The following is a 6012-nucleotide window of genomic DNA, read 5'->3' on the forward strand; positions in this document are numbered from 1 at the left end:
TTCTTGACTAAAACCATTACCGAGAAATGTTTTTTAAAAAATTAATGCTGGCAAAAAATGAGAATCTTGTCATCTTATTTTTGTTTGACTTTTGTTGAGATCATGAACATGAAATGAGTCAGAAAATGTATAGTTAGAGCTTCGGGCATATATTTAGTAGGGCAAAGATTTAACACATTTCAAGGGATTTCTGCTTCTTCCACTTGGAACCGGAGTAATTTCTTATATTTATTAACTCTCAATTTTTAGTTTTCACAGACACCTGGGTATTTATAAGGCTGGTTTGTAATTACAGATTTATACTTGGACTTTTGATAATATTATATGACCTTAAAAATAAGGTTAGAAAAGCTATTCAGAATCATGTGGATAATTAGTGACTAAACTCTAGTTCGTCACCACTAAGCACACTGTTCTTTTCAGCACTTTTGCTTGGTCTCTCTCACCCTGCTTGGTAGACTGAAAAAAATGAATTTTCCTACCTCTGACCAGACTCAGAAATACTGACCTTGTTACAAGACGCAAGTAAAACAGCAACTTGGAAACGGAAAGTGAAATGGACTGAAACCTACTCTGTACCAGCCACTGCCCTGGTTTCTTTACATACATTATGCCTATAATATTCTTAACTACCTTGAGGTATTATCCCACTTTAGAGATGAGGAAACTGAGTTACCGAGAGAGGTAAAGTAACGCTTAAGGTCATATAGATAGTGAGCAGTGATTTAGCATATGCTCTGAAACATCATACAGCCTTCCCATCTGCCCGCAGCTTAAAGGAAGCAAATTCCCTCTTTCCTGCAGTTTTAAATGTAAAATTTCAATGGCCAGCACAGGAAGTCCCCAAATTGCTCTGCTACCAATCTCAGCAGGGCTTATATTTCCATCTTAGACATTTATCCATTCTTCAGTAAGCAGTCAGTATCCTCATGGGCTGATCTTACAAATTCTATTTGAGTTCCTTTTTAAAGTCATGTTTACAAACTTATAATCATGACTTTCAGTGAAGCATAAAGTGTGCTAATAATGTATCAACAAAATGTTAGGGAGATTCTGTGCAGTGTTTCCTGTATGCACTGCTGTGGTCAGCCTGGTTCTGTGGATAATGCAGTCAACTATGATGGAGGAGACCAAGCCTCCGGTTCTAGCTTGGCAGACAAGATATTTAACCTCTGGACTTCTTGGACTAGACTAAATGACTTTCAAAGATTCAACTTTAACATTCCATAATACTAGTCAGTTGCACCCTGAGTCTGAGAAAATAGGAGAAGTTGAGAAAAAAAAGATCAGGTCAGACTTTTAAAAACGAAATACATAATGATCAGCAAGCCAACATTTCTTGATTCTATTTGGGCTTAATTTTAGGGTTGCTGGAATTGTTTCCTGTTTCTTGATGCAGAGAAAATTTAAAGAAAGGCCTAGACATTTTTTCCCCCAAAATGTGAGCCATGTAAAATATCCCTAAAGACCAGGATTAGTGGTCATCTGCTCTAGATTCTATCATTTAAAATCATTAAAATATGATCCCAGTGGATTTTCTCCTCCCTCAGATCAGTTTGTCAGATAGTGATACTTTTCAAATAAGCTTGTTTAAATCTTTGTAGATTATGTATTTTGAGATCTTGTTAGGATCTTTGCTACTACTGGTAAAGATAAAAGATTATACACAGATGATCGCAGTGTATAGCCCTTTACTTTTGGAAAAAGACAAGTGGGATTATTCATTGTTCAGAGAGAGATTAGATATTTAAATAGAATTTGACTTTTCTGCACCATTTCAGATAGTATCACTACTACATAGCTAATTCTCATGCAAATCCTATTTTAAAAATATTTCTAGAATGGGTAAATTGACATCTGGTACCCATCTTCTGTGGCTAATATATATTAACTAAATTCTAAGCAAATCCCTTATGACGATTCTAATAGAATTACTGCCATCCCTTCACGAGAGCTGAAGTTGAAACATATTTTCACTAGCATCTCAATGTCTGCTTATTTATACATAAATAAAACTAATATCTAATGTGGGAGACTTGATAATTTAAGACGAGAAACCAGACAAACTTTTGGGAGAGCAATGAACCTAGTCAGAATTTTTGTTTTTAACATAATTTTAAGATAAAGAAAAGAGATATAAGGCGGCTAGTTAAAAGTGTATACAGGCTAACTAATTCTTCTTAGGGTTTTATTTATTATTATTTTGAGGATTATATGAATCACTAATACACTTAAAACAACGGTGCCTAGAAAATGGCTCAGTAAATGTTATTACCAATAGTAGTAATTCTTTTCATAACAGAAAGAAGCTACAAATAAAACATTAACTCACCTCTTAGAATACATCTGAGAAGTCACAAAATTTAAAACTCCACTGAGCAATTAAAACAGATGTGAGGAAATCTATGCATTTTTCTCATAAGACCTTCAGGCCTTCACTGCAAGTCTCTACTCCTCTACAAATAGGTCCACTGTACTTGAGCATCTAGTTTGTAGTCATGCAGCAGATTAGGAAACAAGAAAAGAGTGGTTGATTCAGGCATATCAATAGCAACAGTAAATAGCTGACAGGATTATGAAGAAAAGCGCATATGTATTAGCCAAAAACTACAGCAGTGTAAGCCTTTGGTTACGGGGTGTGCAAATATGAGGACAGTGCAGCAATTTATGTTCATAAAAGTATGACCAAAATTATCAGTCCAAATTCTGGTTGTAAGTAAATCCAAATCTGGCTAATTTAAGCAGAAAAAAATTTATTAGAGCTCACAAAATGGACAGGAAAGCTGAGATAAACCAGGCTCCTAAAAAGGAACTAGAAATGGTTTTACATACATGTTATGATTCCTCTGCTGCTGTTAGACTGATTTTTTGGTTGCCCCCCATGTCTTTGAGTCAGTCACCACAAAGTCCTCGTTGGCACTGTGTGTGTTGCCAGGGACAGAAGACAGAGTATCTGGTCCCTTTAGCTTCTATAGTGGGAGGGCACTGCCCTGCCCAGATTCTCACAGTGGTGGAGTACCCCAAATAGGAACAGTGCTGACCTGCGAAAAATTTACAGCTGTCTATTGCAACTACAAATCTTAAAAAAAAACAAACTTAAGGTGCTGTATAATAAGTTAAAGCCTTTTATAAAAAGCTGAGGGACACGCTATTTGTCAAAATTTAAAATGCACATATTCTTTGATCCAGAAACTTCACTTAAAAGATTTATCCTATATGGGGCTGGCCCCATGGCCGAGTGGTTAAGTTTGCGCGCTCCGCTGCAGGCGGCCCAGTGTTTCGTTGGTTCAAATCCTGGGTGTGGACATGGCACTACTCATCAAGCCACGCTGAGGCAGCGTCCCACATGCCACAACTAGAAGGACCCACAACGAAGAATATACAACTATGTACTGGGGGGCTTTGGGGAGAAAAAGGAAAAAGTAAAATCTTTAAAAAAAAAAAAATTTATCCTATAGATAAATTTGCACATCAGGAAAAGTCATCTATGCAAGGATATTAATTGCAACTTTATTTACAAAAGCAAAAAACTGAAAATAACCTCAACATCTGTAGTTAGGCCTGGGTCGATTATTTACAGTACATCTGTACCATGGAAAACTATCCCTTAAAGAGAATTAGGTAGATCCTTATGTACTGATACTGAATAAGCTCCAAGACACATTAAATGAAAAAAAAAATCAAGATACAAAGATATAAAGAAGAAAAGGGCTTGGAGATTACAATGGGGTTATATGTTGTGTTGCTTGTGTTATACAAAAAATATCCCTGGAAGAACATAAAGTGGCAATAATTGTTTCTGGGAGAGGTGGGGGACTGGGGTAGGAGGAAGACTGAGTTTTTTCCCCCTTGTTCATGGGTTGAATTGTGTCCCCTAAAAAAGATACGTTTCAAGTTCTAGCCCCCAGCACCTCAGAATGTGACCTTACTTGGAAATAGGGTCTTTACAGAGGTAATCAAGTCAAAATGAAGTCCTTAGGATGGGCCCTAATGCAATATGACTGGTGCCCTTATAAGGAGGGAGAATCTGGACACAGAGACACATGGGCAGAGGCCATGTGAAGAAGGAAGGGTGTAGTGATGCATCTACAAGCCAAGGAATGCCTGAGACTACCAGAAGCTAGGAGAGAGGCCTGGATCAGATCGTTCTCTACTGCCTTTAGAGGGAGCATGGCCCTGCCAACACCTTGATCTTGGACTTCTCGCCTCCAGAACTGTGAGACAGTAAATTTCTGTTGTTCTAAACCCCCAGTTTGTGGTACTTTGTTACAGCTGCACTAGAAAGCTAAAACATCCCCCCCATGGTCCTACTTTTTTACCCGAGGAATAGAGAGATGGGCTGTATATCTTAGAGTTTCAAAGAATTTAAAAATTTATAATTATCATTAACTGTTTAAATGCAAAACTCTGCAGCTAAAGCAGGTAAAGGAAAAGTTAATTATCATTACCTAATTATGTAAATTGTGTTCTGAAATATGTTTGGCACATTAGAAAGACTAATGTAACACATACCCATATACTCACACGCAGCTAAGAAATAAAATTAGACAAATAGAGTAGAAGTTCCCTTTGTATCCTCTGATCCCAGTCCCCTTCCTCCTTCAGAGGTAACCACTATCTCACATTTGCTATCTATCATAACTAATGCATGTGTGTGTATTTTTCCTAAATATGTGTGTATCCCATAAACAGTATATGTATTGGGTTATATGTTACTTAACTTTTATTAATTGAACCTGCTGCTGCTTTTAAGTTTTATCCAAGGTGATACAGGCAGCTCCAGAGCACAGTTCATTCTCTTGATGGGCATTGAAGGTTCCAGTTGTTCATTATTTAAGCATCACAACAAATACTCTTGTGCATGTCTTATGCATGTGTGCATTTATCACAGCCACATTCACACTTTAAATTATGCCGACAGTAAGCACATTTTCCACCAGCACCCACAAACATTCCTACTAATCCCAGAAACAATTTCATTAAAAATACTCATGTGAATACTTAACTTTCCTAGGTTTTGCTAAACTGTTCCGCAAAACTATTATGGCAATTTATACCTCCACTATTAAAGAATAAGATTTATTGCTTCTCTATATCCTCACCAACTTTTGATATTTCCAGATTTTTTAGTTTCTGCCAATTTGACGCATATGAAAGTAGTATTTCATCACAATAGTGTCTATGTTTCTGATGACTAGTGAGATTGAACACCTTCCTGCTTTGTACATTTGATTTTTCATATTTTTTGTCCAGTTTTTTTCTTTTTTCTTTTTTTTTTGAAGATTAGCCCTGAGCTAACTACTGTCAGTCCTCCTCTTTTTTGCTGAGGAAGCCTGGCCCTGAGCTAACATCCATGCCCATCTTCCTCTACTTTATATGTGGGACGCCTACCACAGCATGGCGTGCCAAGCGGTGCCATGTCTGCACCCGGGATCCAAACTGGCGAACCCTGGGCCACCGAGAAGTGGAATGTGCGCACTTAACCGCTGTGCCACCGGGCCATCCCCTAAGTTATTTTTTTCTTATTGATCTGTGCTTTATGTATTCTAGATACTAATCTCCTAGTCTCTGACTTGTCTTTTCATTTTGTTTATGATGTCTTTTAAAAGCATGAAGTTTAATGATTAATATAATCATCTTTACCAATCTTTATTTTCATGGTTTGTGGGGTTTGCTTTTTTTCTTTTGAGGAAGATTAGCCCTGAGCTAACTACTGCCAATCCTCCTCTTTTTTCTGAGGAAGACTGGCCCTGACCTAACATCCATGCCCATCTTCCTCCAATTTTATATGTGGGATGCCTGCCACAGCATGGTGCGCCAAGCAGTGCCATGTCCGCACCCGGGATCCGAACCGGTGAACCCCGGGCCACCGAGAAGCGGAACGTGCGAGCTTAACCACTGTACCACCAGGTCGGCCCCTAGTTTGTGGTTTTTGTTTTGTTCAGAAATCATTTCATGATCCCCAAAGTCATAATTGTCTTCAAAAAGACTTATTTTTGAACTGTTTTGTTA

The sequence above is a fragment of the Equus caballus genome, chromosome 7, assembly GCF_041296265.1.
Source record: "Equus caballus isolate H_3958 breed thoroughbred chromosome 7, TB-T2T, whole genome shotgun sequence".
Classification (NCBI taxonomy): Eukaryota; Metazoa; Chordata; class Mammalia; order Perissodactyla; family Equidae; genus Equus; species Equus caballus.